This window comes from Anser brachyrhynchus (assembly GCF_964034855.1).
Source record: "Anser brachyrhynchus genome assembly, chromosome: 6".
Taxonomy (NCBI): domain Eukaryota; kingdom Metazoa; phylum Chordata; class Aves; order Anseriformes; family Anatidae; genus Anser; species Anser brachyrhynchus.
This window is the reverse complement of record NC_137700.1, coordinates 10,067,130-10,090,508: the sequence shown is the minus strand read 5'-3', so window position 1 is coordinate 10,090,508 and position 23,379 is coordinate 10,067,130. Positions and strand designations below refer to the sequence as shown.

General features: G+C 34.3%; 1 protein-coding gene and 1 long non-coding RNA gene across 19 annotated transcripts in view; one reads left to right on the top strand and one right to left on the bottom strand.

Annotated features, from left to right (window-relative positions):
* Positions 1–23,379, top strand: part of KCNMA1 (potassium calcium-activated channel subfamily M alpha 1) — a 470,622-nt gene that overhangs the window by 129,736 nt on the left and 317,507 nt on the right. The gene's annotated exons all lie outside the window — the stretch shown is intronic.
* LOC308197591 overlaps positions 1,125–23,379 on the bottom strand; it is a 71,387-nt gene continuing 49,132 nt past the window's right edge. Inside the window, exon 2 of the long non-coding RNA XR_013953134.1 lies at positions 1,125–22,146. This is a non-coding gene — a long non-coding RNA (uncharacterized lncRNA). The remainder of the gene's footprint in view (positions 22,147–23,379) is intronic.

Sequence of the window (23,379 nt, the reverse complement as noted above, 5' to 3'; positions counted from 1 at the left end):
TTGTGCTAGTAAAAATGGAAGCCAACTTGGAAAATAAGCGTTATATAATACGTGTAGATAGTGGTCAGAACTGTAAAGGAGAGACAAATCTGAACAGGACATGCGATGGTAGTTGTGCATAGACACTTCCAATAGATTAGGAATGATTTTATGTTCTCTTGATCTCTTCCTTTATGAAGATATGAAATCTTTTTGTTATGAAGCAGTTATATATCAAATAGAGCCACAAATCAGATTAGGATAATCTGTGATTTAAAGTTGTGGTGAAAAACTTTGCAGTTTTCACTTTGAATATAATTATTTTATAGCCTTGTGAAATCATACTTGATTACAAAAGGTTTCCTCTGGAATCCACTGCAGTTAAAGGTGTCTCATGTGTGATTTTGATTAGTTTTCTGTTAGAAAGCAAATACTTACTATCTATCAGCCGAAGCAATTTAAATCCTATTTAAAACTTGTATGATTCCAGTGAAGTTCTTGAACGAGTTTGGATTAAAATTCAAGCAGAATTTGAGTTCTTGATAGTGTACCTTGGTTAAGAGATATTTTACTGTCAGTTCTTGTATGTAGAACAACTATTTGTCAATGGGGTTAGAAGGAAAGGAAAAGAAATTAAATTTCCCTTCCTAATAAAGTCCTTTACAGTTAGAAGTTGAGGTGGCTTAGTTGCTACTGTCTTGTTCAGTTCTGCATTAATATTATTTTATTATTTATTCCAAAAAAAAAGAAAAAACAACTTTCTGCCTATTTGCTTATGTTAAATGCTGACTTACATCAATGTTAAAAGTATGTTCTAGTGCCACGTTTAGCATTACGTCTATTCAATGTCAAACTGACATATCAATCATCTTATGAGAAGCAGCATATTGATCTTTCACATGTTTTTCTGACATCTTCAGCATTAAAAGTGACAAATATTAGAGTCACCTTTCTTTTTCTAGTTTAAGTATCAAGGTTAGAAATCATGCAAAACAGTCTTTTGCTATTAGCTATGCAATCAGAAATAAGCTTATATTGTTTTTACTGAGGGGAATAGGAACAAAAGTAAACCAACAGTCTAGGCCAAACCACAAACTATAAAACACATTTTATTTTGTGCTTTTTATTCAAGATACTAGGAGAACTTATTTGATTCCATTGATTCTGTTTTTTTTTTTTTTTTTTTTTTGTGAGTGTGTGTGCTGAGTTTACTGTTACACCTTACAAGGAACTAGTTTAATTTCAGAGTTTTATTTGTAGGCAGATGAACAGCATCATTGAGTCAGATTACTTCTGAGAATATTTCAATGTCCTTCTCAAATAGGACAGCAACTACTGTACGCATCTGGGCACATCAATTTGAGAAACAAATGGTCATTATGGGGCATGTTAATTTTCATTAGTTTAGAAAATGAGAGGCATTTATTTTAATATAGTACTCACCAGTTTCAGGATTTGAATTGATTTGAATAGGATGTAATTTTTGGAGGACCATTCCCAGTATCAACAGTAACTGTTCATTTAAAATTTACATTATGGTTATATTTGCTAAAGGTTAACTGCTTCAATGAACATTTGTGCTGAAGAGAATATTCACATTATTTGTAGATATAGGATATAGCTAAGGTAAGTCAATATTTTTATCAAAGTAAATGCTGTTTAAAAATATTATGACTTACTCATGAATTTCTACTAACTGAACAGTCTGTTTCTACTAGCTATTGTATTTCTGAATCAACATGTGGATTTTTTTTTTTTTTTACCTTGGAGAATGAGCTAGTGGCCTTACAGTGCTACAGAATCAAAACTGTATGAGATATCTGCGGATATTATAGTACTTTTTTACACTGTGAGAATTTAAATTAAAATCACTCTTTGCACTAAGCACTTCTTACTGCTGTAGGAACTTAAATTCCACGCAGACATTTCAAAAGTGGTTTGTGCACGAAGGAATATTCACACTACCCAGTTTTATCAGGTTTTGGAAGAAGGCATTTGTAGCAGACGATCCAGAATGTTTTCCAGTTAGAATCCCTTTTTGTCTCCTGAAGTGGTGCAGAAAACTGAGTTAGCTAAGCATGATGATTACAGTTGTGTGGTCTGAATATCCTTTTTCTCATTTTTGAGGTTTTAAAAACATGCCTGGAACTTAATATTCTTGGTGGCACAACCTTTGAAAATGTGACTCATGCTGTTATATAATGCAGATAAGAATTTTACATACTGTTTAAAAATGTCTCCATATTAAATTGCATAAGCAAATGATTTAAGAACATGCAAACTGAACCCATGCAATACTGTTTGCAGTTGATGGCATAGATCTAAATTACCAAAAATGGTAAAAATTGCCTGAAGATCTGTTCAGGGAAGTGCTGTTTTACTTTAAGTGCAATATAACACTGTAGATGATGGAAGTATCAGATAAAAATTCCTGAGGTGAGCTTCTCAAAAAAGAATCAGACACATTCATAATTAATCTGAACAATCAGGAAATTGAAGGCGTTTATGAACTGATTTTGCTTCCTGAAATTAGTCCTTTTATGCGTTCAAGTAAGAAGAAAGACTTCTGTTAATTAGTATTTAAAGCACATGATATATAAGAGAAAGCTGTAAGTGTATTGTTGAAGTTACCACAGTTCAATCTAGGACACAGTTGAGTGTGGACTCTCCTGCAAACCAACAAAGAAAATCACTATTTCAATTGCAAATCTGAGAAATAAAATGGCAGAGCAAGTTGCTGTTTTCTTGTATTTTAGCACATGGCCTGTGAATGCGTAGCAGAGATAGAAGCTTTACTTAGCTATCTAGTGCTGGGTGCCATGTGGTGGTTTTGCCTGCTGCCTTGACTCACAGTAACAGAAAGAGGCCAATTTGTGTTATATTAGAATGTATAAAGCTTTGCTTTTTAATCACTGCATAAGGAAAATGTCTTTTAAATTGGCAATGTTGAAGGAAAGAGGAAAACAGAAGCCTTTTTTGGAGTGGGGCGGTGGGGGTGGGCAGGGAAAGAGGAGTGACATAGACAAATAGTGACAGTAGTATATTAATGAAATTATTTCATTAGAAGACTTCTCAGGTTGCTTTCTTAATATTCTTAATGCTTTTTAACTCTAAATATCTAAAGAAGAGGAAGTGCTATGTGAAGGTGTTTTCTTGAGTTGAGTTTAAAAGTAGCTGTACATTCCCCAGTATACATTTAAAATGAATCAGGGAGTTTCTATAACATAGTTCAGCTGGAGAGTGTAATTGCAGCTATATTTTCCTCATCTATCAAAAAAGTTCCAACAGTCATCTTCTCCCCCCCCCCCCCCCCCCCCCCCCCCAAGCTCTGGCTGCCCTGCTTGTTTGCAGGATCACAGGATAAAAAATGCAAGTCTGTGGATGTTTTGGCAGATAGAGCAGAGCTTTGAGATTAGTAATAAAACTTGTGACTAGGTTTTGCCTGGCATTCTGTAAGGTTTGAACATCATAGTTTCTGAGAAATTGGTGCCAAAACTTTAGAAGTCTGAATTAAAGCTCACCAAGTCAATAGAGAATACAATGAAGTTTTTCTACTGAAACATCCAGACCCTTGATTGGAATTTTGAGGAACGGCTGAAAATGTAAGTCCTAACTGCTCATTCAGTAAAAGAGTGGTGTATTTCTGTGACTGAAATTTTTCAACAGTCAAGTTTTCTGTTTTGTTTATAACGATCACAGTTTAATTATAAATACATATGATACTGAAATACAAGTAAATGTGCTTTATTATTGCTTGCTCAAGCAATAATAACTGTCAGTTATTTTTTGTTGGAGAAGTTGTAGTTTTTGTCAATAAGTAGGATCCTAAATAAATAGGATCCTTTCCTTTATTATAAAAAAGATAGCAAATAATAGTACGCCAGATGGGAGGAAAAAAAAAGCATACATGAAGCAATGGAATGAAAAATACTTTTTTTCTTGTGGTTGTTTATATTCAGAAGAATATTTTGAGAGCTGGTAGAGTGTTTTGAAAAAAAAGCAAACAAAATAACAATACAACAGTGGATTTTTAAATAAATGATAAATTATAGTAGATTTTCCTGGAAAAATACATAAATATGCTATATCCTGTTTTTGTTGGTGGTTTTTTTTTTAGGACGTTTTTACAGCCTGCTTTACTCTTTTTACTTTTTTTATTTTTTTCTTAAGGATTGGATTCAAATTCTTTTAACGTTAAGGGGAAAAAAAAAACAACACACACACACAAAAACCCTTTTGCAATAATTTACAGTTGCCTAGCAGCCAAAGTAAAATTTAGCAGCATAGAAATTATTTGGGATTTCTCGGTGCTTCCAAAGGCAATAACAGTTCTTTCATGACTTTAATGAGGCTAGGTGCTTGAAGGATAAATTCGTATCCCTGACAAATATGAATTCGGAGAAGGCAGGTACATTTGGTATACATACAATTTTTTCAACGTTTTTGACAATATCAGCTATTTTACTATATTTGCAGAGCAGAAAGAGAAGACCTGGGCAGCATACGATATCACAGAATTGAGAGTCGAGCATGATTTCTCGATGGTAAACAAAGCTCTTGTAATTTTTTTTCCTTCTTTTTCTTTCCAGTGTGGGACCCTATCACCCAGGAGGAGGTCTCTTGCAACTGATCTTTTTGTCGCGTTAACAGGCTTTTTTTTTTCTGATCACCTGTGATGTTCTTATGATGTAGTTAATTAGAATAGAACTTCATTTAGAATCAAATGTATTTAATGACCTGATGAGAGAAATAGAATGCATTCTTCTGCGCTTTAGTCTTTCATACTCATTATATCCCAAGCATTTTACAGATCTGAACCTGACATTATTTTTTCAGCAGTGACACACTTACATTCTTCGATAACAGGACTTGTTTTGCAGTTTATTGGTTAAGGCATGACAATTTTTCTTAGCTAGTTAAAGAAAGTTTTGTGTGAACTCCCCCTAGTTAGGCAAAAATAGCTAGAAATTCCCTTCCCATTTCATGGGAAGTTCCACATCTTCCTTTGTTGTGTGCTGTAGTATTCTGAACTACAGGCAAGGAGGAAAGGTTTTTGGCCTCCAGGTCTGACTACACAGGCAGGAACCATAGGATGCCCCCTGACCTCAGTGTTTTTTTAAAATGTTCACAGAATCACAGAATCGTCTAGGTTGGAAGAGACCTCCAAGATCACCGAGTCCAACCTCTGACCTAACACTAACAAGTCCTACACTAAACCATATCACTAAGCTCTACATCTAAACGTCTCTTAAAGACCTCCAGGGATGGTGACTCAACCACTTCTCTGGGCAGCCCACTCCAATGCCTAACAACCCTTTCAGTAAAGAAGTTCTTCCTAATATCCAACCTAAACCTCCCCTGGCACAACTTTAGCCCATTCCCCCTCGTCCTGTCACCAGGCACGTGGGAGAATAGACCAACCCCCACCTCGCTACAGCCTCCTTTAAGGTACCTGTAGAGAGCGATGAGGTCTCCCCTGAGCTTCCTCTTCTCCAGGCTGAACAGTCCCAGCTCCCTCAGCCGCTCCTCGTAAGACTTGTTCTCCAGACCCCTCACCAGCTTCGTTGCCCTTCTCTGGACTCTCTCAAGCACCTCCATGTCCTTCTTGTAGCGAGGGGCCCAAAACTGAACACAGTACTGGAGGTGCGGCCTCACCAGAGCTAAGTACAGGGGGACAATCACTTCCCTAGCCCTGCTGGCCACACTGTTTCTTATGCAAGCCAGGATGCTGTTGGCCTTCTTGGCCACCTGAGCACGCTGCTGGCTCATATTCAGCCGACTATCAACCAGTACTCCCGGGTCCTTCTCTGCCAGGCAGCTTTCCAACCACTCATCTCCCAGCCTGTAGCGCTGCTTGGGGTTGTTGCGCCCCAGATGCAGGACCTGGCTCTTGGCCTTGTTGAACCTCATACAGTTGGCCTCAGCCCATCAGTCCAGCCATTCAAACCTGGTTCATCAAACCAAGACCTATACCAACACTCATTTCAAGAAGCAAGTAAAATAGTTCATGAAAGTTAAAAGAAAATGGGTTTCTCGGCATGTAGTTAAAAGTTTTTGAAAGGTACCTTAAAGATTTAGTGCAAGGTTAACCGTCATCCTGTTTGAGGAGAAAGGACTTCTTTTTATCTGCTTGTTACTGAATCTGCTTCCGATTGCTAGCATGAAATCATGATTTTACCTGACTATTTGGGACTCTTAAACATTTCAGGGACATTAAAATAAATGATCTAATTACATTAACCATTAATTTGCCTTTCTACACATCTCTGAGGATGCTAAAGCAATGAGTAGATAGATGTTAACAAATTAAGTATACAGCTATTTATTGAGACTATCTCTTATTTTATGGATGAAGAAAGTAAAGCATAAATAAAGGAGCTGTTGATGACCTCCAAGTGTAGAAATTAGTAGCACTTTCATAACCACGGTAGCAAGTATGTGGCAGATGAACTTCAGCGTGTGTAAGTATAGGGAAATGAATCAAGAGAAAAAAAAAAAGCCTTAAAAACATTTAAATGATTCTGAGACTAGAACTGACAGATTTTGCTGAGGAAAGATATTGACGTCATCATGGATAGCTCTCTGAAGTAATTGACTGACCCTGCACTTGTGGTCATAGAAAGATAGAATTCTGAGCATCACCAAGAACAAGACAGATTGACATTTTTTGCAGTTTGCAGTTGTACTTCCTAATCACTAGATCACAGGTGTACTTGACTATACATATGTAGATTAATAGAATAGATGTGCCTAGCCAGAGGGAGAGAAGGAGAGGTATCTAACCTTTAACACACAGGCATTCAAATATTCATGAATCTTGTTTGTTTAACAATATGCACATTCCTGAATGTGTCTGTAGCAGATCTTTTATTATTATTAGTAGTAGTATTTAGGTCTTCTGAGATGGAAAAAGTGTACGCATTTTAGATTATGTAATATTACATCTGTATAGATGTTCCCCTTTTCTCACCCTGGTCAACAAATAAGAAAACATGTTGTAGAGACTAAAGAACATAGCCTTATCAGGTTAGGAAATTTGTATTAAGACTGGATAGAAAGCAGCTGAGAATGCACCTATCAGTATGTTAGTGTAACTGCACAGGTCTATTCATCACATTTGTTCACAGATTATACACTGCTTGCAAATGTTCTCTGCTAATTTACTGTTCATCAGGGATAGTTTGGATTCTGCTCCTCAATATTGAGAAATGAGTTTGTCTGTTTAGTTCTTTTTATTCTTAGTCCTTGGTGGCATGTAAATGAGTCCAAGAGGTGTGTTCTAGATTACTTTAATTCCTTGTGAAAAGGATGTAGGCTATTTCCTTGGTTTCCATGGGAAGAGGAACAATGCTTCTCCATTTGAGTTCATGAGATACTGAATGATAATGGAATAGAGTAGGAAGTGTTGAGGAAGTCTTGCTGGTTTCCTTGGTAACTGCAGCTAGCTTAAGTTATGTTTATGCGCTTTGTTTTTCTGAATATTTATTTATTATTGACAATACCAAGCATCGTTTTGCAGGGTTTCTGCTTTGGATTGAAGGATGTGCTTCTTCGCATGGTCCTGTGGGAGAACAAGTTCTTCTAGCATACATATTTCTTTAGTATTGTACTATTCAATTTTGCAGAGATTTCGGGTTTTCAATACATCTTTAGATAGCCATTTAGATAGCCTTTGTGTGAAACGGTTATTTCAGTGGAATCTTACGTGAAAAAAAAAAAGTCTAAAAGAATTGAATACTTGGGAAAAAAATGGTTCAACTAAAATAATAAAAAACAGCAATGTGCTAGTTTCTCACTATGGTCCAATATCTAGGATTAATAAGTTGCTTTATTATCAGCTGTGGCACTGTGTTAAGGGAAGAAAAGTAGCTGACATTCTTCCATCAGCTTTCTTTCAGTGCTAAACTATGCCATTCTTAAACTGTCTTTTCTGTTGCAGCTCCCATGAAGTGTATGGATAATCAAACATAAATAGTGTTTCCTCCTCGTTTTATTAGTTTTAAATACTGTTTGTGGAGATGGGTTAGGTAAGCACCAGGTGGATACGCATGATAAAATCAAGTTAAGAAAAGGATCAGGTGTGTGTTTATTGAATTCCTAGTTCAGAAAATGGAAGAGTAGAAACAGAAATTTAAGTGTATACATCAGATATAATTCATAAATATTTACCTTAAAATGACTAATTTTTTAATCAGATCTCAGTGTAGTCTAATCCAGACTCTTTGTGGCGTTACTGTCAGTTTATAGCTTCTGCTAGGGGAGTTGCCTGCTGTAAAGTTATCTTCAGAAAGTTTGTGTTGTGTTGCAGAGATTTCTGTGACCTCTAGATAGGCCATGCCTATAGAATCTATTATAATACAATATAATGTGTATTATATACATATAATACAGCATGAAACTTTTCCTACAGTGGGAATAAAAATACTCTGCTAACACCTTTGACATCTACCTTTTTTTCCCCCTAAATTAAGGTACTAGTGGCATTTGTTATAATGAGGAATAGCAAACAGAGTTGCAAATCATGTTGTGTCAAGTTTTGAATGTTTTCTCAAGAGAAAATAGATAATTATTTTGAGAAAGTCAAGAGCATGGTTAGCACGCAGATTTATAGCAATACTGTCTTAGGGAAACTATTGCTGAAGAGGGTGACTTCTGTTATACAAGTCTTCGTTGTTGAAAAATATTTGTAAGACGGTATCATTACATTAAGGTCAAACACAAGTTCGGATAAGTCCTTGATAATTTTTCCTGAGTACAGCTAAAAGGAAAGTATGTAAATACATGTGTTCCTAATGATAATGGTGTGTTGCATCCTCTTGATAAGACTGGTGCAGAGGAAATTTAGCTTCCACCCATGGGCCACTTAAAATACTCAGACATTTAACAAAAATATATGGACACAACTGGTGCAAATGAAGCCTATTTGCAAAACTCACTAGAGAGACAGATAGCTTCCCCTGAAGGAACCTATTCTGTCTCATGCAAAGGGCTGCTCTGATGATGCAGTTAATACTGTTTAATATTTTTCTCGCTACATTTAGTATATTTAATAAAATTGTGCTTGTAATCACAAATGAAGCAGTGATGAGATAATGAATACTTTTGAAGATGTTTATGCATGTTTTTGTGCAGCTTTGCCATCAGTGATATTTTTTTGAGGTGTGGAATCAACTGCTAAACTCATGGTTTAAAAAAAATCTACATTTCAGTGTTTAGCAAAAAAATAATAGTTTTTCCATACAAAATACAGTATATTAAAATCAGTTTCTTTTTGTGTCTTATATATTCATTTAGTGCTTTCTTTGTAATGGTTGTTTGACAGTTACTTGAATTTGTGCAAGCTTCCTGACGAATGTTCTCAGTATATTCTAATTGACTTGAAAAGTTTTACATGGCTCCTTAAATGTGCATTAGTTTGGCACAGGAGGATCCTCTCTGGTGTAATTAATGCTTAGTTTCAGCTTGAAATGCTGCAGCAAAGACAACTTGACAGCTTACCACTAAAGCTGCTGAAAGTCCCACTTTTCTTGTGAAGTCTAGTGTCTCTCCTGCTGCTGTAGGAATAGCATGCTGCTCAGATAGAACGAGTTAAAATGCTGGCTACTGACGTACAGGACTTGCAAGCCTAATTTGAAAGTGAGTAGCTGTAATGTATGACTGACATTAGCATATTTATTCCCATAACATGCATTCTGAAGGTATTGAATGTACCTTGAGAAAGTGTAGCTATGTATCTGGGACACAAGCAGCAGTATATTGTCTGCGCTGTAGCGTCAATGATATCTTAATTTGTTCTTTTTTTTTTTTTTTTAACCTACTCCTTCTTGGGAAAAGATAGGAAGGAAGTCTAGTCTTGTAACTTTGGCTGCCTTCTTTTTAATTTTTAAATCTATCCAACTCACAGCCTGTAAGGTAAAACCTTGTGCAGAAAATTTTGAACTGGAGAGTCTCTTAAATGTCACTTTGGGAGTATCTTCTACTCAGGCTTTCAATATGACAATAGTTTTGCACATACTGCAAAAGGAAAACTGTATTAATTGGAGGGTATAAAGGGAAAAATGTTTTTAGGACAGACATCATTTGAATTTGCTCTCCAGTTTCACTTTACAGCTCAATACTTACTCCATGAGAGAAAGTATAAGAATGGTCAGAGAAGGGAGGCAGCATTCAGCTTCAGACTGCTCATTGTCATTAAAATTTACCAATAGGTAAATTATATGTGTTTCGAACGTCACTAGCGTGTCTGGACAGTACCGCTGCATGCTACCATTTTTACTTCATGCTACAATTTAGTGACCAGGCATATTTAAACAGAACCTGGCAGAATCAATTCTGTTGGTCTATCTAAATAATTCTACTTTCTGCTCTAAACAATATAAACAAAGATGAACTGTCACATTCTCCTAACCCTCAAAAGTATTATGTATGAAAACTCAGTCCAGGTACAAAAAGATAAGTTCAGCAGGATGTTTCTTGAACACGATAGCAGTTTGCTCTTGTTTGGTCTTGACAAAAGCCTGAGTAAATTGATGTTTACACTTAAAAATTTGTTTCCTTCAATACAACTAAGCTGCACTTTATGAGATTTTAAAATATTTTTCTGCTATCCTTAAACAATTATTAAATAGTATTGAAAATGGAGCTGTAAAGCTAGTCTTTAAATTGGAAGACTGCTTGAAAATAGCACCCTGAGAGATTTTAATTTGATAAAGTGAAGTATGGCTCTTCAACAAACTAACCTTCCATCCTTCTGAAGAATGTATGAATTGGATATTCTTCCATATTATACAACGGTAACGTAAATCACCATTTTGAACATAATGGGTTTGCATGTTACACTAAGAGATGTCTGAAAAACCTGTAGATCCTTTTTATCAAGCTCTAGAATTATTTTTTTTTCCCCTAAGGATTACTGTTCGGGTCAGTCTTGTTTTCTCTTATGCTAAGCATTCCAAATGTTGGGTGAGTTGATCATAAATTATTTATTTATTTATTTATTATTTTGACTCTACTAGTGCACATTTTCAGGTCCAAAACATATTTCTGGCCTATATAGTTGCATTTATGAAATATATATTTCTGCTCGCTTTATAAAATTTTCTGTGTTTATATATACATTTTATCTCTGTATCTTTCATTTTTTTTATTTCCATATTTGCTAGTTGAAGATGACATATCCATGTATCAAAATACTTTTTCATCATAGAGAGTCTTTTCCCTGGTGTTCTAGTTCTGCACTTCTGCTTTTTGTCTTTTCTGTGCCTGATAGGTGCAGACAGATAAACAATATGAAATTTTCCTTGCCATTCAGTCCATTGGACTCATTATGTATTCCCTTCTGGAAAGAGCCTTGGGCATCAACACCAGTTGCTCATGGTCTCTTCAGAGCTGATGGCTCTTGATATGAAAGACCTATTTTTTTAATGATGCAGTTCTGCTGCATATCCAACAGATATGTAACTTTTTTACTTCAAGAAATGAAAACCTGCCTATGTGAGATGTTTTGTTTCCCGTAACGGAATGTATCTTGCGGTTTAAAAAAAAAAAAAAAGTGAAATCTGTTTTTATAAAACTTTGTTATATTACTAGTTGAAAATTAATCGAGTTTAATTCACTGATAATGGAATTACAGTAATAAGCAGAAGCTGAAGTTTGAAATTTTTTTATTTGATTTGCCACTAAGTAAGCACCAGTTTGAGAGAGGCTTCAGCTTTATCCTACCAAGTATAGTGAAGAATACTGACATCAAATGTTTGCACTTACAAGGGAATTCTCTTGTTTAACTTTCTGATTTTGGCGGGAGAGGAAGAGGGGAGCAGAAGGAGGACAGGGTGGGACAGGCATGTATGATAGAGCCTGGAAAATAAATCCTCATTTTTGTTGCATTGAACCTGTCAATGAACCTGTCAATCATATACAACTTTATTACCTGCACTTAGGTCTTATTTATGGGCACAAAGATAAGTATGTAGGAATCCTCTTTTACATTTTATTAAAGAAAAGGTTTAATATGTTGGTAACATCTGTTTTGGCATAGATATTGGCATGGAGATGGTTGCCAAAAGAGTTGTAGTTAGGTGTTATTTAGGTGCTTTTATAATTTTTAAATACATATAAAAATATACTTTGAATAAATATACAGTAATTAGCAAACTGTCTTCATTGTAAATTAAGCATCACAGCTTAATATAGTTTACAATGATATCAAGAGTAGCAAGCTTTTTTAAACAGACAATGTCAGCCTCAACTATTTTGAATACACACTTCTAAAGAAGCATGCACATTAAAACATTAAATGGAGCTATATATCAGTAGTTGAGATAGTTCATATCTTTACATTACTGCTAATATGCTCATATTCCCATTGGGTAAACCCTTGTGACTTTCATAAAAATGAACAGGTAGTTAGGAAAACGATTCTAAAAAAACCTATGAAGATAATTCATGAACTGTATTTGGCCATTGAAAGGTTTAGATAACATTTGCATTTTTGTTTGCCTGCTGTGTAAGAACTTTTTAACCCCTGAGCTTGTTACATATTTTGAAATCTCATTTATTCCCTTTGTGTCTTCTGTGAAATGCCATAATCATCAAGAAAGTCCATTGATTTAATCAGTAGCACAGAAAGCATAGAGGAAATAGTTTAAGTCATTGCTAAATCCATATGCAGATTTTCTTACTGACAGACAGTAACAGCCTGAATTCTATGAGGATTGACTATGTAATTGCCATTAAAGTACTTTACAGAGACAATTTGGATTGGCATTCTCAAAGGCATGTGTTATGAGGTTAAAGGTTATGTGTTAGGAGCTCTGGAGGTTGATACTGATGATACTGTATGTCTCTAGACTTTTACATTATCATTATCTTAATGAATATTTCAATGTGTCCACTTGGTACTGAAGTAAGGCTGCTTTTCTGTTCCTTCAGGTGTGGTAGTCAGCACCTGATATAAATTTAACTACAGTAACATGAACCGACCAGTTCTCTGCTGGTTAGTTATATTAGGTATTGCAAATGGGAGACTTCATGTTTTTTGTTATTGATTCAAAAGCTTTATTCTTAAACTTTCAAAAGTCTCGGTTCTTCCTGTTCTCTGATTTTGACTATGTTTTCTTTTTGTATTGAATGTATCAGGCAGTACCAGACTGGCAGGTTTCAGCAGTCAGTTGAAGGATTCTATTTTGGATGAGAAACCATGTCTGTGTCAGATTAAATACTTCACTTTCAATATAAAATTGGTCTTTCAACTTCCCCAACTGTCTTATCTTAATTATTTAATGCATAAGAGGAGTAAATTAGCAGCAGAGATTGGTTTAAAAGCTACTGCACAAAAGCATGATTTCTATAAACATTAGGCTATCTTCCAGCCTCGGAGAGGTGATTTGAGAGAGGAGAAGAGATTGACTTGTCAAGGAAACTTTTTGTAGGAGATCTAACCCAATAAAGAAGACAACCAGAGTCTTGTCCAACAGAAAGGCCATAAAAAGCAGAAACTGGGTATTGTCTACTTCACTGTTTCCAAGTCCTCAGTAGGAGTCGGGGATAGCCTGGCAAAAGAATAAGTCTGCTGTCTTATGCTCTGGCAAGCTGTATCTAAGGACAACAGAAGGTTATGCTTAAATATATACCTCATCTATGAGATCTGTTAGTTTGAAGTGAACTGTGGGCTCTTGTGCCTGTGTGTTTACCATTAAATAGAAAGAGACAATAAAAAGTGCACTTTGAGAAGCTGTGGCTTCTGTCACAGCTATCTCTCAGGTAAAAAAAGAAAGCAAAGCACCTTTACTTCTCTTATGTCTACAGAAAGATACATACATGTCTTTTATTTCCAAAGCTACTGAATGTCCTAGAATTTCATTGTTGTGGATGGTATCAAGTCCTTTGATTTCTCTAACAGAGTGCAAACTGATGTTGAAGAATTCTGGTTTAAACATTAAATGAAGTAATTATAAAGGAAGACACTTAGTGCCTTCTGACAATCGTTTATGGATCTTGGATGTTGGGTTAAGTTGCAGCTCTAGAAATGTGTGAAGACAAAAATACTGCCTAAAAATGAACAGCTGACTCCAAAAAAAAAAAGTCTAAAACATGGTTTTCACTTGAAAAACTTTGAGTATACATGAATATGTTACTAGTAATTCATAATTACATAATAAAAAAATATTACATTCCCCCCCATCCCCCCAAAAAAAGGGGGGGGGGGGAAGGAGGGGAGAAATATACTCTTGATATATGTTTATGATTTTCTCAAATATTCATTAAGAAAGCCAAGGGAACTTTCTAGTTTTATGTTGGAGTAACAGCAGTTTGAAACCCCTTGAAGCATGAACAGTGTCAAACATAGTGTTTCCCACCTTGGAATACTGATAACTAAGGACATATAAATAGTTACGTGAATATCTTTTCACTCTTCATATTACACTAATTAATGTTTTATCAACTATAAACTTTTTTCCTTGTGGCTTTGTTCTGTTGCATTATGGTAACTAAGTTGAGTTAGTTCTCTTGATAGAATACTCTGGTACAAGTAAGGCACAGGTTGTTCTCACCTTAATATAGCTTTTCAAGATCAGCTTCTCCTGAATTTTATCTCATCTACAAATATTAAGGTTAAAATTTCAGAGCCCTATTTGTGCTAGCATTTTGTCAAGACAACTTTCTGTATTTCATGTCTCTTGTCCCCCTCCCCTCAACCCTTTTATCAGTAAACCAAGGATGAAAAGCCAAAGTTTTTCTTAAAAATTTAATCAATTTATAGTCACACTGATAGTTAATAAAGTAATTTATGAAGATGGAAAATATTGCTTTTTATGGGTGATAATGTGTGGAATGGCTCCCTAAGAATCCCTAGGAGTCCCACCCAAGTATTTTAAAGTAATTAAAATTATTTTAAAAGTAATAAGTAATACTTATTTAAAAAGTAATTTAGAAGTATAAATTTTAAAAAAATATATAAAAAAATGTCATTAATGTCATTAATGTAAAACTAATTATGGTATATTTCTTAAAGGAAGATGAATAGGCTTTCGAATTTAAAAAAGTATAAATAAAAGTAATGAGTAATTACTTTAAAAAAGTAATTAAAAGTATTTTAAAGTAATTAAAATAGTATTTTATATAAAATATGAATAATGCAATTTAAAAGCTAACAGAATGGAATAATTTAGGAAAGAAGTTGGAGGAGAATGTCTTGGTAGCTTGATTGGGCCATTGTTCTGTAAAGGTGCTAATTGCATCTTTTCCATCTCTGTTTGCAGAAGTAAGGTCCAAGCAGGTAGATGATCAAAGAAACAAGATGAAAATACTAGATGCTTATGTGGCTTTTACTGTTCAGCCTAACTGATGTACAAAATAAAATACTAATTTGGGGGGGGGGGGGTGTTTAAAATAGAAGAAAGAATATTATGACTGTATGATCAAATAGGGACAAAATTATTGGTCTTGCTGATGGACAGTAGTAAATATAAGAGGAGACATCATGAATGTCTGTGGTTATCTCTGACAAGTAGTGTGAATGCTGCCATCATCCTATAAGTCATGGCCATAGAAAACCATTGTGAGCTGTTAATACCTGTATTTTACCTGTTGCAGCAGGATGTTTTTACTGTAATATTGGTAATCACGATACTAACAAAAATACATCATAGCACAGAATGTAACAGTAATATAGGAAAAAAATGTTTGAAGAAAGAAAATCATTTATTTTGCAGATATTCTCATCAGTCTGTGTTGTTACAAAGTACAAATGTTTGTACTTTGTTGTTAAAGTACAAATGATTCCTCCTTTTCTGCTATATTAAGAATGACCACTTTTCAAAATAAGATACTGTTTTACCTAAAATGTATACATGTATATACACACACACTTGCATGTAAATATAATAACCCTTGACCTGTATTGGGGTACTTGCTATATCACTGCAGTTATATAGACAGTTACTATATAGACATGGGTTCATATTCAAGAATATAGTTAATATATAGTTGTAAGGTAAGTTCTGCAATGTAGTATTGTTTAAAAGGTATAGCATGTAACTACATTATGGACGTTACCATACCCTCAGTGCTAGTTCACTGTTCCATATTAAACTCTCCATGTAGAAAAAGGTGGCTGCAGTATGTTTGCTATGATAAACAGTTCGTTCTAAGAAAATTGAAACACTGTTAAGTATTATAGAAAGAACTGTCATAATACGTCTTTATTGCTAGCAAAAATAAATAAACAAAAAATCCTAAAAAGCATAAATTTAACTTATAAATTTTATCAGAAATGTGTTATTTGAATTATCTTTCCCTACTTACTGCTTTGGATTAAAAATATATAGTGTGGGACATTGTGAAAATGTCTAAAAATAGACCAAAAAAAATATATAAGGAACTGTAAGACTGAAAGTATTTGAAAACACAAGTTTAAATTTGTTTCTAGGTTCTGGGTGAGATTTTGCTCTCATCTAAGTTGGTATAATTTAACTGAAGTTAGTGCAGTCAATCCAAATTTACACTGGTTTAACTGAGGACAGATGTAGCCTGCTATTTTCAAAGATGAAAATAACATATTTGGAAAAGCCTGTTCCTGTCAGAGAGCCAAACCAAACTTTATCAGAAGTAGAGAGACCTGCCACATTACAAGAAATGTGAAGGCAAATATATGTAAAAGCATGTCATTAATGTAAAACTAATTATGGTATATTTCTTAAAGGAAGATGAATAGGATTTAGAATTAAAACAGAAAAACTTGTCTGCCATAATCCTCTAGGGAATTTTCTGGACTCAAGGTCAGATGCTGTTTGATAGAAATGAAGTCCTGTCAAAAATCCCCGTGTCAAGGCTTCCACTTGGTAGGACCAGATGTGCATACACAATTCTTATCTAATGTTAACAGCAGTTATAGGTTGAGCAAAAATTTGGTTGAAGCAGCTTCTTATTTTAGAGAAGACATTATTGTTTTTATATGGTTCTCCATAGCACTTCCAGGTTTTCTAGGCATCCATTCAGATTTGTAATACCACGCAGACTGAGTCTGTATAACTGACTGCATGAGTCGCAAGATGGGTAACTAATGTTGTAAAATTCAGTAAAAATGATCAAACTTATTGCTTACCTGGGAAGTAATTCCTTAAAAGATAGGAAAGGAAATGTGAACTCATGATTTCGTATGTCTTCCATTGATTTCAGCAGATCTGTTTACCCATAATATTAATTACTGAAATCCTACTTGCTTGTTTGCACTATTGAGAGACACAAATGATCGTTTATTGTAAAGGATCTGATAACTTCACTTCTTAACTTTATCTCCCTAAAATTAATTAGATCTGTGAATTCTCCAGTGTTCTGTGAGAACTAAAAATAAAATAAATAAATTGCAAGTTTTGTTTGAAATAATGCCTGCTTTCCTACTACTATATATATATAGTATATTGTCTGTTGGTCTACAGATAAGTGTACTTTTGTTTTCTAGAAAACTTTTTTAGTGTTTAGTGTTTAGCCATGCAGAGACTTGATTTTATTTTTTTCTTTTCCTCAAAATATTTTCTTTTTGTGATTGTACAAAATGTTTTTAATGCGACCATTGCTGCAATGAAGTCTCCATTCAGTATTTCACTAAACGTCAGGTAGAAGTAACAAAGACTTTATTGTGTGGGAGGTATATTTCAGCTTTATTAATTGTGTTGGTAAAGCACAATCAAAATTGTTTTAACTTTTTTTTTTGTCCTACTGTGCTAGAGTCTTCCGTATTTAACCAGGTTAAGCTAGTCTTCTACAAGAGGTATTTCATTTTATAAGGAAAGCATTGTATTACTGTCAACATTTTCCTTGAAAATCAATAGATATGGTAACACATAAATTAACATAGTAAATTGCAAAACATTTCTTTTAAGAAGCATTTTGAAATAGTAGCATGAAAAGAGTATAAATCTACTGCTAATATTATGAAATATCTTGACAACATAATGGTTTCAATTAACTGTGATTGGAAATTTAACTTGCAGTGATGTAAAATGACATAGAACAGAAGTAGGATAACTTAGTGTTCTGACAGGTATGTAATACTGCTTCTTCTCAAGTTATGTCTATGTAAGACAAAACCTGGAAAATTGCTTCTAGGTGGAGCCAGCAACATTTGACTTTTCAAAATGACATTTTATGTGGCAATGTTCTATCTCTTAAACAGTAAATCTGCTGTAGCTTGTTCAGCTGGATGATGACTACAGAGCACCGAGCCATCACTTTGTACATCATTGACTTCATTATTTGTTTCCCCTCCAGTATAATAGTCAAGAGTATGATGGTTAAAATGTCTGTATTTACGTCACCTATAGTAGGACATTTGTTATATTGACAAAAACTCTCTTCCCAGAAGAGTTTATTTCTCACGTCAAAAACAGTTACCTAGTATTTCAAACTTTTTTTTTTTCTATCAAGATATAGTAATGAAGACTTCCACCTTTTCATACAAATAAACCCTTTACATTATTCAGTACTACCCTCTTTGCCATTTTCAAATTGGCAAACATTTTTAGTCTAGAATGAATCTTTGCAAAGTGTTGCTGTCTGGTCAGACCAGAAGCAGGACAGGCTCTGTCACGGATTTCAGTTTGGTTGAGACAGTCTCATAAGAATTCTGAGATTCTGGTGCTATCAAATGGTAGAAAGAAGACTGGAGATCTCAGTATGCCATCTGATCTCCCTGCCCCAAAGTAAGGTCAGTTCTATTTTGTTCCTGACGTTTAGTTGTGTAATGTGTTCCTGAAGATATCTGACAAGGATTGCAAGGACTCTTTAGCAGTCTAAGCGCTGAGTCCTTTAAATTTTGAAGACTTTCCTAGTGTCTAGTCTGAATTATTCATGCTTTCATTTGAGCCTGTTAGTACTCTTCCTGTTCATTTTGATTATGGCCTTGATTATGGCATGCAGATAGTTCCTTTTTTTTTTTTTTAGCATCCATTTGCATTTTAAAGACAATTGCCATGCATATCCTGAATTCTCAGTATTTTTGTTAGTTGTTTCTTCAGTGCTTTTTGCTGATTTCTGTTTTGTCATTATCTTTCATTAAGTGGAGATTCCCATAGGTGAGTAGGATGAAAAGACAGTTTTACAGTTCTGTAGTTTTTTGTTTGTTTGTTTTGTAATAGTTGAACATCACTAGTTGGTGGAATACTCTGTGATCTCATATCACCTTTCACATCATTTTCTACATTTTATGAAGAAAAGTGACCTGATCTGTTGTATTCCATTGTGGACATATGTGTATGTCACATGTCCTCCCAGATACCTCAGGGAACAATTGTTTCTTTCAATCTTTATATGGGAGTAGAAATTAAACTCTTTGCTTCTTAATTCTTAAGCCTTGATCCTCCCTTTTGCATTCTATTTCATAAAGAAAGGTAAAATAATTCATCCCCCCTCCCTCTGATTTTAAGCATTTCATTCATCTTCCATAAAATTTCAGACTTTCTAATGAGTATTTTCTGTAAACTAAGCCTTTCTGGCCTTTTATTTCTGTCTGAAAGCTAATTTGGGTGCTTAAAGCTGCATCACTGCTAGCCATCTCATGCAACTTACCCTTTAGGAAAGACAAAACATAATTTCACAAATCTTAAACTTCACTTGAATTTTTATTTCAGTTTTATCTAAGATCCAGTCCTCTTTAATATCAGAGCATTACTTCCTTGAACCTTTACTTCTACTGAAAATCAGCAATCGTTCTAACTTTGTGCTTTCCTGAAAGCAGAAGATAATACCAGAAAGTTTTTTTTTAAATACCTTCTGGATGTTAATACAGAACAAGTGATAAAGTTGTTTTGTATGTTTCCATTTTAACACAAACACTTAGGTTTGATTTTAGTTTGGAGAAGGGTAGTTTGGAGAAGGGTAGTATGTTCAATGAATTGAACAAAATCTTTTCTCCTGAAATACAGAGTGTGTCAGAATCATGATATACTGGCTGAAAGAAAGGAAAAAAAATAAAAGAAAGAAAGAATTAAGTTTTGTAATAAAATCAGTTCTTCCCCCATATGTATTTATTTTTCTGCTCTTAGAAAATGGAGTCTTAATTTATTGTATAGCTGCTCATACATTTGTCATATCAGTCCTATTTAACAAATGTTGGGTGGGTGTGCTATTCAAATCTAACTGAAAGTTAGAGTTTCAAGCCCTTGTGTTTTACTGATGCCCTGAAGAAAAATAAGGTCACTGATACTAAGTTGAAAGAAACCTTGTCTAGGAAATGTATATAAACACTATTATAAGATTCTCACAGTGTCTTTTATAAGTCAGTTACGTTTTGCTAAGCACTACATAAACAGAAGCACACAGTTATTTTCTGCAGAGCTTTCAGTTTGAATAAGCAGGACAAAAAAAAGATGGAAAAATGTGTCTTCTTTCAAAAAAAAAAAAGACGTCTTTGTATTGGTCTCATTGTTAAAGAAAGATATCTATTTCTGCATTCTAGTAATTAGCATTCTAGCCTAATTCTATTATTCAGATAAATAATTCTTCAGTTGTCCTTTGATGTGGTATTTGACCTCGTTCAGGTTTCCAGTTTGTTATTTGTTTTTGATCCAAGTGTGAGAATGTCTGTTGAAGAACTAAGTGACTTTTCTCATCATAAAAAGACATTTTAAATTTTTATTTTTTTTATTTTTATTTTTTTATTTTTTTTTACCTTGTACATGGAGCTGGAGTGATATAAAAATTACACCAAATTTAATGCTGGTCACAGTTAAAATAGTATTACATAGGGAAAAAAATCAAGAAAAACAACATACCAAACACGCAAAAACTGACAAGACGAAAATTGTGTAGGTCTTTTAACTCAGCAATCTGCCTCTTCTACATCTACAGATATAGATATACAAATAGAATCAAAGAATCATTTAGATTGGAAAAGACCTTCAAAATCATTGTCTGATCATCAACCTGACCTACCAAGTCCCATCACTAAATCATATCCCTCAGTGCCATGTCCACGTGTCTCTTAAATATGGGGATTTAATTCCATCTCGTCAGGGATGGAATTTAAAATTCCATCTCTTCAGGGATGGGAGCTCCAACTTCCCTGGGCAGCTGGCTCAAATGCTTGACCACTCTGACTGTGAAGAAATTCTTCCTGATATACAATCTACACCTCCCTTGGTGCACCTTGAGAATAGTATCACTCTGTGCTGTCACGGCTGCCTATATTCGCTCTACACTGATGAGATACTGGCTTGTCTAGTCCAATTCAAATATCTTGTCCAAACATCTGCAGTTCTCTAGGGAGATAATTCTGTAATTTAATAGGCTGCAACAGAGAGATGGGTCCGTAATCTTCATTCTGAACTGTAGGCTATTTTTTCTGCTAGCTAAGAAATTTAAATGTTTTCTATACCTTGTTAACTTGCAGATTTAGTTAATTTTTTAATCTTTACTTTTTTTTTTATTTTTTCGTCATGCCTCATTGGCATAAGGCTAAAGCATTGATTCCATAACAAATTACATGTGCAAAAATATTTGAAAAGTCTTTATCAAGACTTTTCTTTAGACTTTGTATGGAGATAAAAGTTGCTTTTAATTTGTTTGAAAACTGAGGTCACTGACATTTTCACCTAAGATGAAAATCTTAGATGAAAATCTGTGCAGAATGTTTGCTTTGCTTACAACCTGACTTTAAAGTTTAACAACTGATGAAGAATGAATACTTTAGAACTATTTTTATTACATAGTCTTGATGCAATAGCTGTGTATGATTTATCTCCTGAACACAGGGAAATGTCAGAAAACTAATACATGATTTTGTAATCAGGTAGAATGTTTTAAATTGCAAAAAGACAAATTAAGGGTGTAAAAAAATAAAGTAATAGAAAACATTATGGAAAATTAGATTTATGCATTATTTTTTAGTTTCCACTGTGTTTCATGTTGAACTAATGTTCAACAATATGTTGTGTTATCAACATGTGTGGTAGATAATAATAGAGATTTCCAAAAATCTTGGTAGCTTTTTACTTTGTTTTGCAGCAGTCTAATATAATCTGTAATAGACATACAGTGTGCTCAGTCTGAAACATTGACATAACAGCTGGAAGAAATCTGATAGTTATAGGAGCAGGGTCAAGGCAAGGAGTTCTTTAAAATCGATGTCTTCATTTGCAGCACTGATTATGCTTCCCAGTCGGTCTCTACCTAGAATGGTCATACAAAAAGATGGATTATTGCTTAGAAATTGAATAAGGTTGTCTAATGTATTCTGATGCATCAAGAACAAAAACCTCCCTAGCAAATTTCAGTAACTAAGAATTACAATGAAAAATATTTTAAACATAATTTCATAAATCATAGAGTCATAGGATTGTTTGTGTTGGAAGGGATCATAAAGACCATTTAGTTTCAAACCCCTCTGACATTGGCAGGGATGCCGCCCACTAGACCAGGTTGCCCAAAGCACTAACCAGCATGGCCTTGAACACCTGCAGGGGTGGGACATCCACAACTTCTCTGGGCAACACGTTCCAGTACCTCTCCACACTCATTGTGAAGAATATCTTCTTAATATCTAATCTAAATCTATCTTCTTTTACTTTAAAGCCATTACCCCTCATCCTATGCAAATGCTAAATGTCACGTTGTCTTTAATAACAAGGCATTTGAAAGGATAAATTTTAACTGTAGTATATATGATTTTAACTATAATATATGATTAAATAATTATGGCAGTATATTTAGGACAACTTCTAATCGGAAAGACCTGCCTATACTGTTATTTTTGATTGTCCAGAATGAATTGTGATTAATTATTTTTATAACTAAGCTTAGATATTTTGTAACTCCTTATGTCCTTAGATCTTTTTCTTCAACATTTGATTTAGCTGATAGTTCATTCAGATGATGGAAAATGAAAATATATTAGCATTAGGCAAGGAAATTCATGCTGGTGGCACTATGACATGCTTATTTCTTTACCAAACCTTGAAGTACTTAATGGTATAAAAAGAGTTGTAGTTAGCATCTCTAGAAGCAAAATGATCAGAACTTTCACAGAAGCATTGCATTGCAGAAATATTGTGGATTCATGCTCAAAACAGGTTCTGAGTCATCAAGTCCTGTTGCCTTGCATTATTACAAAGTTATCCTCTCTATAACTGGCTTAAGTTTCCATCAAATATTTAATGACAGTACTTCCTTGCCCATGCTTTCCACGTGTCCCAGCATTTATTTTGCTGCAAGAGGTGTAATTCTAACACTTCACTTTTCATTTTCTCTTCATTCATACTTTTCATGTGACTTTTTACTGTCAGATTAGTCCCCATCTTGGTTCCAGGCTGTCATTTTATTTTCTTCTGCGTAACATCTCATTGAACTTTTTTTTAAATATTTCTTTTAACACAATCATATCGTTTTATGTCATGTCTTTTAAGT